At 40.1% G+C, this 13,159-nt stretch overlaps 1 protein-coding gene across 2 annotated transcripts in view; it reads left to right on the top strand.

Annotated features, from left to right (window-relative positions):
- The window catches only part of SIPA1L3 (signal induced proliferation associated 1 like 3), a 657,587-nt gene that overhangs the window by 150,284 nt on the left and 494,144 nt on the right, over nucleotides 1-13,159 (top strand). For both annotated transcript variants that reach the window (XM_085625340.1, XM_085625341.1), the window contains exon 2: nucleotides 6,743-6,851. The gene's annotated coding sequence lies outside the window, so the exon portion shown is untranslated. The remainder of the gene's footprint in view (nucleotides 1-6,742; nucleotides 6,852-13,159) is intronic.

Below are 13,159 nucleotides of genomic sequence, written 5' to 3'. Positions count from 1 at the left end.
AAGTACAGATTTTTTCCTTATTTGTACGGCTGTGTGAGATAATAGCTGCATTGTAACAGCGAGATCTTCACACCCACTGTTTAAGCTTTTTGTTGCTATTTAGATAACGATTGTTGGCACTTGTTTGAAAAACTTTATTCGATTCTTGTTAATCATAAAAGTACATAGTTACATTAATAAATCATTGCTTAAAATTAATCCATATTACATTTTGCACATACTAAATATAACCAAAACAACATATAAAATTTCTTAGCAGGGTTTTCTATAAGCTACCATTTTCTTTATATCAATCCAAGGGTGTAAAAATAAATAAGTAATACAAATTGCTTAAGGCCCTATTTCCCTATCACATTTCATATCTTTTCCTGATTCGCAAGACAGTTCTAATAAAATTTAACACCAGCACAACATGTGACGGCATTGGACAAAGAACGTAAATAATTGAAACCATCCTGATATGAACAAGGGACAAATTTCCCTCCGGATGGGCCTAATACAACGAGCCCTTGTGAGGCACTGTTTGCTGAGTGCTTTAGAGGCAGCAAGTACAGATTTTTTCCTTATTTGTACGGCTGTGTAAGATAATAGCTGCATTGTAACAGCGAGCTCTTCACACCCACTGTTTAAGCTTTTTGTTGCTATTTAGATAACGATTGTTGGCACTCCTTGCACCGAGAGGTGAGATTTCTGTAAATTTCATTGGGGAAGCAGTTGTATCTTGTAAGATTCATCTGCAAACACGTTTCTATTGTCTTTCTTCTGGTGCCCAGAGTCCTTACCTGACAAAACTGATCACCTGGCCTACTCAGTAACTGAGAAGGAGCTTGTATCAGTAGTTAGCGCGTACTCACTCGCGCACACACACACACTCTCTCTCTCTTACACTCTCTCTCTCTCTCTCTCTCACACTCTCTCTCTCACACACATGCTTACAGCCTTCCCAGCCCCTCTTAATTTACCCTTTTTGGGTGGGGTTGTTCTCTTGAGGACCAGTCTGTTTGTGAAATAAGGCACAAGTTGTCTTTACTTTACATAAGTGATCCGCTAAATCAGCAGTTATCTTATACATTCACTTTATTGTAAGCTAAACTCAGATCCTGAAATGCGACACTAGACCACTTTTACTCTGCTCTCAGAGTTAGTTTATGTATTTGAGAAATGCCAGAAATGCATGCATCTCACATAGAAACATTACAAATATGTCCATTTGTAATTTACGGACAAAAATTACCACGCAAAGAAAATTCAGAGTGGAGATCATAGCCCTAGCTAAGTGAGGGTTTTCATTTTAGCTAGGCTTTGATTACATATAGTTTACACCTTTCATTTTTTATTGAAAGAGGTTTGTTTTTTGTAAAAGATGGGTAAGTCTTGGTATCTAGTCTATACCAAACACATTATAATCAAGCTGAAAGTTAGTGCTGGGCTAACGCTCAACAAAGTTAAATAAATATTTGGAAACTCCATAACATCTTTTGAACATGTAGGTCCCATGAAGAGTAATTCTACTGTGCTATTATGAGAAACTTATGCTGCCTCTACCAAGATTCCTTACATAATGTTTCATTTGATAAGCTACCCTATTTCTATACCATTGCAAGTCATTTTGAAGAGTGTCCTGACATACTGCTTTCTGTCATGGCCGAAGTGTGGGCAGCTGTCATTATACTCCTTAATTCTGCATCTGCGCTTGGCACTCCTGAACATTCAATTATGCACCATATTCTCGCAGTGTTTCTTACAGAAACTGAATCTTTTGTGAAAAAAGAGAGATTAGAAAATGCCAGATTGTATGCTTTTTTGTAAATAACCTTACAAAATGGAAAGGCAGAAGGATCCTGGCATTGTTGGCATCTTCTGTTGGTGGTAAAGTGACTGGGTGACACCAGATATTTATGTAGACTTTGCAGAGCACTTTGTGTCTCCTTTCAGTTACTTCAGAGTGTTGAAGCATTTTTATGAAGTGGAATCAGCCTTCTACGGTGCTGTGAGTTTATAGTCTGTTTGATGAGGCACACCCTTGTTCAGGAGAAAGTTCGGTTTCTTTGTAGTTTGGTTCGGCTCTTGAGTTCAGATTAACAGCGTCCCATAGTCCATGGATTACAAGGATCTGCTTCAATGTTTAAATTATTCAATTTGTCTAATTTTTGTATGAAAATTGCACTCAATAGCTCGAGCAGCGGAGAGGATGATGAGCGTGCATCCTCATGAACCAACCAGTTTGTGGCTGTCTGAGGTCTTTGAATGGCTAGTGCTGAGCTGGTAAGTCTGATTCCGGGCCCGTAAATATTGGGGACCTGTTTTTAGTGGCTAGCTGACCTGTGGCTCAATTTGCAAACACAGTGGCCTAGCAGTGTTTTTCCCAAGAAACTAGGGTTCGGCATTGCAACATACCTGGAGAAAGAACAGATCGTTGTCCTCGTGGTCTTCTATCTAGCTCATCATGTTGTAACTCTCTCTCTCTATATATATATATATATATATATCTTTGTAAATATGACACTGGCAGTAGTAAACAAGGAGTGTGCATATTTCAAATAGAGCTGTTGTGATCAGACAAACTCAAAGGATTTAACAACATCAGTGCTGAAAAGCCTACTTTTGCTTTCAGGTAAAATCTCCCCCAAACAGTTGCTCAACTCGTCGAGCAGTTTGGAAGAACATATTTTGAGCCCATGTTACTCAGTACTCTTGTAAACATTCACATCAGTCAGCTAGCCAAAATCGGTTTCTGGCCCTCAAGTATTCCATTCATGAAATAGCCAACAAGCTTCTGGGTACATATCGAATTGTGGGGCGTTTCATCAGGATGTTGGGTTGTCGGTCTTGATGATAGCTATTATGGTAACCTGCATTGTACATAGTTAGCGGAGTGTATGAATTCCAAAAGCATGTGAACGCCTCGCGTGGTATGTGAGTAGAAAGGTTTTGAAGAGTAGGTTTGTGGATGATTATGGGTGTGCTATTTGCTTGGCCGTGCTGATCACCTATGTGCTTTCAGCACCGTGCTGTGTGCATGAAGGTGTCCTGAGATGTACTTAAGATGTTGCGTTAGCAGGAGACTAGAGGAATGCTCTTGTTTTGTTGACAATGCATCGACTGCGATCTGGTTTCTTGGCGCAGTGAAGTGCTATGCCAATGGTGGTAGTACCAGGGTGTAAAGGGTTAAGATGGAGTATTGTTACTGTTCAGAATCCTTTGAAGTTTCTGTGTTTTGTTCTGCTTTTCTGGCGGCAGCATGGTTTAGTGGAGCATTTATTGGAAATGGGGTGTATTGTTGTTGAGCGAATAGGAGTCTTTTCGGATGGCAGTGCCTGGCCAGCTTTATGGTTCAGGTACCGTAAGTGCACAAGGGTACAAAGGGTGCTGTTTAAGAGCATGTCCTGAAATATTCAATCAATTTTCATATTACGTTGTTTGCCTGAAACTGTTGGGGATGGCTTTTTAAAATGCATTGTTGCAGTTTGCAGATGTGTGTGTACCTGTTAATTTTAGAGATTGCACATATTTTCGTGCTTGATGGCATAATTTGAAAAACGTATAATTTTCCAACGTCGTTTGGTCTATCAATTTGTTGCAATACGACAGACAGTGTGCCCTTGGGGTATATATTTGATTTTTGTGATTGTTAATATTCTGAGCATTTTATGGATTCCAATGTACTAAAGACTACCTTTACATTTAAAGTAAGGCATACTATGTCACATTCAGATTGTATGCCGAGTTTTTTAGAACATGTAGGCTGTTGAAGCTCGAGATGGACGTTCTCCTGATTACAAATGCAGTTTTGTGTTGGGTGCATTGCCGGGTGTTTGTGTTTTTGTTTTTTTCTGGTGGGGGGGGGGGGGGGACGGGGAGGGGGGGGAATGCGTTTTCTCTAGATGGCTCTTGCCGGGTGTTGTATATTTTTGAACCCTGAGGGGATGAGAGAAGCAAATGGAGTTTATAAGCAGGTGGCCACTTTTTGGATGGAGGCAGGGCTGAATAGTTTATTTGGAAGTTGTGGGATCCCAGGGTTCATCTGGATGACCCCGGGTGCAGTCCCAGTTGGAACATGCGATTGAAGGCTTCTTTGTAGGAGTTTCCAACTTAAGTGATTGATTCTCAACATGCAAGTTGTGGCCATAACTCTTCCTGAAGGACTGTATTCATCAGGTTGCTTGCTACCACTAGCCTGTCATTTTCCCATTCTATAAATAGGCGATTTTCGTAATGCCCAACCCAGTGCTATGCCTTTCATCAACATTGTCATGGTGAAAGGCAGAGTCAGCTTGTCCTTGTTTGGACAGCTGACTTGCACGCTCCGCACTGATTTCCGCATCAGTTGTTGACATTGTGTAATCAGTTACTACCCGGCTCTAATCAAATGAATAATTACCCAAAGTGTTGACTGTTTGCATTAATTGCAAACTTCTCGAAAACGTCTTTCGAATTTGACCGTTCAATAATGTAAAAAAATGGACATTCATGAGGGAGTGAATTTAGTTGTTTACAGATCCGTGTACTGGCTAGCAGTTTTCATATGCGACACCTGAATAGTTTATTCAGTGTGCGCCATCCATTTTCAAATCTTAGTAAGTGATGTTGATTATACTTTTGCATATTTCCCTATCCTATACATATCTCTTAAGTGTCCACCTTCATGAAGATATTTCAAGAGTTGGAGTGGGGCACCACTCTCTACGCTTTCACAAGTAAATAAATAGCCACAGGCCTTTCATTTACGAAATGTAACTTTCCAGTTTCGAAGGGTAAATGCTGAGACCCTATCCCACCCCCGTTTTTGTCTGAAACGACACTGACTTATTTGAATTTTTAATAAACCTGAGCAGACACCTCTGACAACAAAGTATTTGTTTGCAGGACATGTGAAAGGAACTGAGGGAGTGCAGAGGGTCTCTTTTGTGCTTTTATCTGTTCCTGGAGATGGAAGGGTGTCAGTGGAGAGGACTGAGAGCTTCAGACTGTGACTGCTGGGGAGGACCAATTCTCACTAAGAAAATAGCGCTAAATTCCAGGAGTAAATTAGAGGGAAGTGCACATTGAGGGAGTGCTTGTTATTCAAGTTCTGCTACATTTAGTGCTATTTCTTAGCCCAAATTGCATCGACGTTTCCATTTTAGATGCGAGGGGGAATTTTTAGGCTAAGAAAATAGCGTGAAATGCAGAACTACTCCTGTTAAGTAATTCTGCGCAATGCCATGATTACGCGACATGGAATTATGTGAGTTACACCCACCCCTAGTGGAAACCTGAGTGAGGGAAGTTGCGGTGATAGAGAGGACCCACGAGATGGTGAGGGTGGCGATAAGCTTTGTGCTTTATGGTTTGTTCATGCTAGGGTGATGTGACATGTCCCAGGATATTGTTCCTATGAGGCTGGTATATATGGCGCAGAGGCGCTGTGCTGAAGGGAGTACACATGAGTCTCTGCAAAGTTCTGCCCTCCGGCACTTTCACAGCATAGATGAGTGACAGGCCAGCGAGATACTTAAACACACGTGGCAGGCGCTATTCATTATAGGAAGAATTAGCGCTCGAAAAAGATGGAGGTAAGGAGCCAAAATAAAAATGTCCAGAACCAGCTGCTACAATCTGAAGTATAGGTTGCTGTGCAGTATCCAAGGTAACGGCAAAGTTTATTTGCTAAGGTGGTTACTGCTATAAATTCATGCTGTGTGCACAGCATTTCTGCCCGCATTTTTTCACTGTTCATTTCTACCACTGCTATTTATTCACTGTGGTGCTGGAACGGTTCCCTAAAGTATACCATGATATGCTGCTTGTGGTGTTTATCGAGCTGATGAAATGCTGTCCCACTAGTGGCAACTCACCGTTGTATTGCCACCAAGGTGATGCCTTTGGAGTTACTTTGTGGTTAACTGGGAACAGCGAGACATGAGAGAGAGTATTACTGCCTCTATGTGCGCCACATGAGTGTAGTGTAATAAGTGTGTGCATACTGTTTTTTAAAGTGAGAATTTTAAAAACAGAAATGGTTGCCACCAACCACACTTCTGTATAATTTGATGATTTCTCAGTCTCTGATGATCGGGCTAGCAGTCTAACAATTTCCAATTAAAAGTTTTGTAGGCTCTAAAGTTTTCACTATGAAACTGGCTGGCCGCATTTAGAGAGAAGATTGCTATAAGGAGAAACGCATTGTAGAGCTGTAAGGTATCTCCAAAGAGAGTTCAGTTAACACATGGCCGAGAAACTAATTTCATGTTTAGTAAATATTTCATATGTGTTTATTGTGGGCATTTGAGAAAATCACTGCTCTCTGTGTTCTAAAACAGACACAAATGCACCTTGTGGGAGGCTGAACATGTTCCTTTCTTCAGAGCTTGTAGCTGAGAGTGGGTGTGAATAAAAAATGCAACTATGTCCGTTCATAATGCACCATATTTTACTGCTTGAACCTACTTGTTTTTTTTTTTGCTGTTTGCTTGCCTTCGCATTTACAGTTTTTTGTAAAGTAGGAAAGGACATGTGGTTTGGGCCTTTCCGTTATAGTAATCATTTCCCATAAAGGTCTGGCTAGAGTGTTTTATATGACTCTTGGCGATTCATTACATGTTTCTGGGAGAGCTAGACCGAAGCTAAACATTCTTGTATTTAAATATATTCATCGTTTAGGAATGTGACTTGTGACGACCTATTACACAGCACTTCTCATTCGAGCTGTGCTCTCCAGAGATCTTCCTTGTTCTGAATTCTGATTTCTTCTTTCCTGTAGGAAAGTTCAGACCAAGAGAATTGTGACTAAGAGATGACGTCGTAAAGCTTGTGAGCCTTTCTTGGAGATGCTGTGACCAGTTCGGATGGAGAAATAAGAGTCATAGAAGGTAAAGATTAGTCCAACCGTAAATGCTCATTTGTAGCACAAGTTAATATAATTTTCTTTCTTTAGTACAGAAATGTTTACTGCATGCCTCTTAGGTATGTGGTGTTCCACTTATTAAAGCCAGAAAGCTTGCTAAAAAATATATTAATGTTCTTAAGGTATCTACAGTTCGTTTCTTTGTATTTATTTTTGAATTTCTCAAACGTTATTCCATATTTTTCAGTTCGCTGTTCATTTTCTCTGTTATGAAGTTTTCTTCCATTCACTGATGTTTTTGTGGTGGATTTGAGAGAGCATAGTATATTTAGACAACCTTTATTTATAGGTTTTTGTTTAGTGCTACCTGCTGCTTTACCGTCTTATACGTGCTCGACTTAAAAGAAGATACTGAAGGGGTGAGGAGGCGAGGATGACAACTTTGGTGTGCGATGAGTAAGGGGAACAATGACTATCATAACATTTGTAGCCCTCGAAAGGGTTGACTGGGATATGTGCTGATGGAAAAGAATACCAGGTGAAGGTCTGTGACCCGGTGATGATGAAAGACTCTGGTTACTTCTACATGAGGGAAGGAGACCATGGTGAATGGTAGGCTAACACTCGGTGGGCCCACAGCAAGCATGGACAGGATTTGTCTTCAATCCCTTGTGAAATCTGTGAAAGTTTCCTTTCAGCTATATGAGCTATGCCATGGAGTTTTATAGGGTTGTGCCTTGTACACGGGCGCTACTGCTAAATCTCTTGTAGCCGGATAAGAAGTTGACTGTGGCAAATAGACATTAAGTTGGTATGCAAGGCTAGACGATTTTTCAGAGGTAGCCTGTAGTGTGGCCATGCATTGATTTGTGTGTCAGACAAAGAGCTGCGATCTGTTTCGACAGGTGCTTCAATGCAGGGCTTTTAACTATATTGGCTGTACCATAGTCCAGGTCACTTCAAGATTTTCTTGTAATCCCTCTGAAGCATTTTGTCTCTCTCTCCAGGACTGTTTTAATGTCAGACTCATTTTCCCATTACTTTTTTTTGTCTCACAATACATGCGAACAAAATAACAAGATGTGTGCGCTGTCGATCGCTGTTTCCTTTTAAATGAATGTTCTTTTTTCAGTATGTGTGAATTTTCATGATTCCTCCATAATTTACAGCCTTTCGCATTGAAACAAATTCTTTGGGTTACTAATGATTACATTGTTGTATCTTGGCTTTCCTGACAATGTAACAAATTGTTGTTCATCTCAGCATCAAGGATGGAGGACTCAACCCTCTTCGTTGTTAGAAACTCCCCCTGTTGTAATGCCTATTTTTTCCTCCTTTCCTGCACGTACGCTGCTGCCAAAGCAGCCAATACATAAACTACTTTTCAAAAGCGATGCTGTATCTTTACAGATTAAAGGGCGTTTTGTGTACTTCACTATGCAAATGCCTGCTCCCCTGACAGTTATTTTCCCCTGCTAACTTGTGTGGTGACTGGCTTGCTTTGTTTTCTTATTGGACCGTTTATTAAGGTTTCAGCCAGGCTCTCACTTGTTCACCCTTCCTGTGCTTGTGCTTAATTACACAGGACCTTATTTTTCTACAGTTTTATCTACACTACCTGCTGACTGATCCAAAGGACATATTTGTTTTTAGGGAGAGTTCTGTATGGCTGGCCCACTGAGGGCTCGCATGTTATGTGTAAGCGCCCTCATTCCCAGTGCTGCCTGCTCTTGTCGTCAAGCTATTGCTCGAAAGAAGTGCTTTCCAAAATTTGAAGAACCTTGACCCAATTTTTAGAACGTAAGCTTTCCTGACCCACCTAGCTTTTAAGGGATATGAGGCATGCAATGTTTTAATGTTTACAAAAGCATTGTCTGGCAGCGCGCCATCAATTACGAATAGCACATTATCCATTGAAATGGCTTCTAAATTTGCACAGACATACAGTTTTAATTATAAAAAACAAAATTGCACACAAATGGTAATTCATAGTAATCCGGTGTTACTAAATTTTTTTATCATTTGTTTTGTTCTTAATAATATGCTTGTTACTATCACACTTCCGAACTACCAAAAAGTGCTAAATTTTTGCTTTCCTAACTGTTGAATGTGTACACTTCATTTACGGGTATTTTACATTTTGTTGTGAGTTACAAAAAATGACGACCTGCAGACTTTTCTTTCACACTTCCTGTACCCCAGCAAGATTGTTACAAAATTCACTTTACCTTTCTTTCTCTGACTGCAAAGTGAGAAGAGTTTTCAAACACCAATCTCCATGTTAAAAAACATAAGCAGCAATTTGTTAAAAGACATAGCCTGACTTCTGATCTCTCTCTTTGAAGCTCAGCAAATGTAACAGGATAAATACAGAATTAAGTCATCTTATTTATCGCTTGGACCCACCCCAAAAAATCGCTTACGACCAACCCTCAGTTTGGAAACGCTTCATTAAGGTCATTTGGACGTCGTTTAATCCACATTTGTGAAGCTTAAAACAGCGGTGCAGCAGAAGCAAAGACTTCATTGCTGAATACCAGCATGCAGGACATTGATACTAAGAACTTGCCAAGCATATATCTGAAAGAACTTTTTCAATACTAGTCTTAAGATTGCTAAATGCACAAAGACTTTCAGTGGCTTTTACTTCCAAATCTACTGAGTCTATTACACGTGATACTGACTGGAGGGAAAGCACCCCATCCACTGGTTGAGAAGGTTTTATAACCTTGGTTAAAGGATTACTGGACTGAGTAGGTTCTGAAAGCTCATGGCTGGAGCAATGAAGTCTACCAAATGTAGGGCCATCCAGCATACAAGAACTGGCTTGCACTACCAGTTGGAGCTGAATTTGTGGGTGTCTGCATCTAGGTTCAGCCCCAAGTGATGCTAACAGATTAAAGGTTTTTAGGTTGATATTTTTTATGTACCTCAGCGCTTCTATAGTTCTTGCTCAGCCAAGCCCATTGAGCTCTAAAAAGGGTAAATGTGAAATAAGGTCAAATATTTCCATCAAGGGGTTTAGTAGCACCATAAACCATGGGGTCAAAGTTGGCCTAGCATTGAGCGTAGTTTGCGTACTGCCTCATTTCATGTAGATTCATTCATTCAAACTTTTACTGCCCCCTAAACCCCCGAAATCTAAACCTCATACATGTCAGCCAAATATTGTGTGGATTCATCAATTGTCACTAAAGTTATAAGCAAAGAAAAATTATTTGCATCCCTCTCGTTTTAACTTGTCTCTCTTTGATGGATTGACTTTAAACTTGACATACTTATAGTCAACCTATCCTTCCAGGCTTCTGACACATGTTGTTCAGATTTGCCACACAGTGCCAATAGTTTTATCAAATGAACACTTTTTCCCACATCTCTTTTTTTTTTTTTTTTTTTTTTTTAACGGCCTGCCCATATCCCCTCCCCCCCCCCCCCCCCCCCCCCGATGGATATGCACAAACCTTAAACTACCAAGCGAAGGCTAAACTGCTGTGAAGTGAAATCTGTCAGGTTTCGTGCAGTTCCATGAAATTGTACCAAAGTTAGTAGATTGAAAATATTTTGACACTCCTTTTAACTTTACCCCATCCTGCCCCAACAGGATCATCACAAAACCTGAAATACCTAAACTGCTTGTGACTTTCTAACTGCCTGCCACATTGAAATCAAATAGCACTACAGTTTTAAGCCAATTACAATTTCATTGACTTTACACCCTTTAAGTTTTCATCCCCTGAGATTTGCACACGTTAAAAACTAATCATTTAAAGATTCTGTCAAGGTCTGTGCAGATAGATTACACAGGCCCAAAGCTATTGGCAAATGAACATGTTTTTGATCCCCCAATAGATCTGTATAAATTTGACAAATACCAGGAGAAATCTCGCCATACTTACTGTCTGCAAAATTTCATGCATATTTGTCAAACATCAAAGTTATAAGCAAATCAGAAAATGCCTTTTCAGCTGATAAGATATATTGGTGTTTAATCCTTTTAAGTCAGCCCAGCCCTTTTTTCAAACCCTATTGCCCTCGAAACCACTGGATGGGTTTACACCAAAACAACAAAAGCACACTTAAAATAAAGTTCTGCATGCCTTCCATGGTTGTTTAAAATCCATACCATGGTTTTGGCTGTGGGTGCGAGCAAAATTTAGACCGGAAAACCCATGTTTTTTAACCTGCCTTCTTAACTATTTTTCCTCTCCGGCACTGAACTGCATGAAATTTGGCATGCCAAATCTTAGCTGATAATGCTGAGCCAGTGCCAAATTTAGTAAAGATCTGTTCATGAGGCCAAGTTATAGTATAGGCAAATCAAAAAATGCCTTTTTACTGGAAAGAGTGGCTGACCATAATGACACACTGGCGACAACCACAATGTAATATAAACTGATGTCCCTTTGAATCACTGTATCAGTGCATGATCAGTTTTTCTATTGGTCAAGCTCCATGTACAGCGGTCACTTTTAAATATTGCTCAACTTATGGCTTGTGACTATAGATCAGGGGTCTCCAACGAGTAGCTGCAGGAGTCAGAGTGAAATTGTGTCAGTTAGATGCATGATCAGTTCAAGACCTGAGGAGAACAGGGTATGATCCAGACCAGAGATAAATAAGAAATTAATCAATATTTATGTGTGTGCCCATACTAAACACTATTGCTTCCTGAAACTATGCCTGATGCCAAGAACCGCCAAATATATATGCTAGCCCCATCATAAGAGTGTTATATTTGGCATAATTGTGTCCATTCCTGACATAATAGTGCCATTGGCATAATAATGGTCATCCTTGACTATTTTAGTATTTTTGTTCTAGGTGTGGTATGCTGGCAGCCATCCTAGTCCTACTCTGAGCATGACTGGCCTATATGTACCTATTCCTGGCATATTAATGGTCATGACTGATATGTGGTCGTATCCCTGAGCCTTCTGGTTTCCAACCTATAATGGTGGGCATTACTGGCATAATCCAGGCATCCGTGGTGCTATGGTGAGCATCCATTATGATATAATGGGGTAACCCACAATTGTCCACTGACCTGAGTAACGATTAGTATAGGAAACAATGGTCCTAGATTTCTTTAAAGCTACAATTCAGTTATGGAAAAAATCATTAGTCAAAGGGCATCTGGAACATATAGAATTAGCATTGTATCATTAATGTACCACCATTTTCTTTACAATGCAAACAAGTATATCCTCAAAAGAGACAAAGGCACAAAATATCGCTCCATTAGTGACTGTTTATTATTTAGTTACTTTTATAACAGATCACCATATTCAATGCTCCAAATAGAGAAAGAGGTTGATCCAAGGGGAATGTGAAAAAGGAAAGTGCTTGTGAAGTAGGACTGATATAAAGGAGGGGAATCCAAAAGACATTCAATAACCAATCAATTACACATTCTGGTATCCTTAGTAAAACTGGTAGTGGTTCATAGTGGCACCAGTTTTACAGATAGGCCTGTCCCTTATGGATATACAAATATTCATTTCATGATTTTCTGATAATGCACAGAGATCATTCATCTGTGAAAAGGATGGCTGGAATGATATCAGGTACAGGCCCACTGGGGGAGAGTGTTGACGTTTCGACCCTGGTGCAATGAGGGTCATTTATGTCCTCCGCAGGCGGTGGGGTTTCTTCTGGAAAATTGAGTTTGTTTGCCCACAGTTGAAAGTAGTATTAGATAGAAAAATGTGCATTTTCAGAAACTGGAGACGTACTGCTGTGGTTATGTCCTTTGTACCACTGGGCATGTCAAGATTTGAATGTTACTTCATAAGTCACGGTGAGGCATTTAATATTGAAGAACTTTTTCCCAGCATTTCTGCTGGTAACCGCACATGGTATACTTGGGTGGTAACTACTTAAAATCTTGCTTTGGATGGTCATAGTGTAGTCACTATTTTACAGGTATAAAATTTGCTAGTAGCTCGGGAAGACTTTCCTTGAGCAGAAGTAGCTCTCTCTACAGAAAAGGTTGGAGACCCCTGCTATAGATATTCTCTCTATTATACAGCTTTCTAATTCACTTTTCTTCTGCTTCTGCAGGGTTTCCCACTTGCTGTCTATGTGGCTTGTAGAACTTTCACCTTCAGATTAGGGATGCTCTGAAATTCACTCTTTGCCTCAAGAAATGTCCTGTCTAAAGGGAGAAGCAGGAGGTGCCATTTTCTAGGTTGCCTTTACAGGGTCCACCACTTGAGAGGGATTTTGACACAGACCCTAACATTTGAAAAGGAGTTCAGAAGTTTAGATAATGAACTGAGGGTTTGAATTATTCTCTGTAGAAAGCCTGTCCCTGCTCATATTTCTCAGAATGTT

Source organism: Triturus cristatus, chromosome 9 (assembly GCF_964204655.1).
Source record: "Triturus cristatus chromosome 9, aTriCri1.1, whole genome shotgun sequence".
NCBI lineage: Eukaryota > Metazoa > Chordata > Amphibia > Caudata > Salamandridae > Triturus > Triturus cristatus.
Note: the sequence above shows the minus strand (reverse complement) of the source record. Positions and strands in the feature narration are given on the sequence as shown.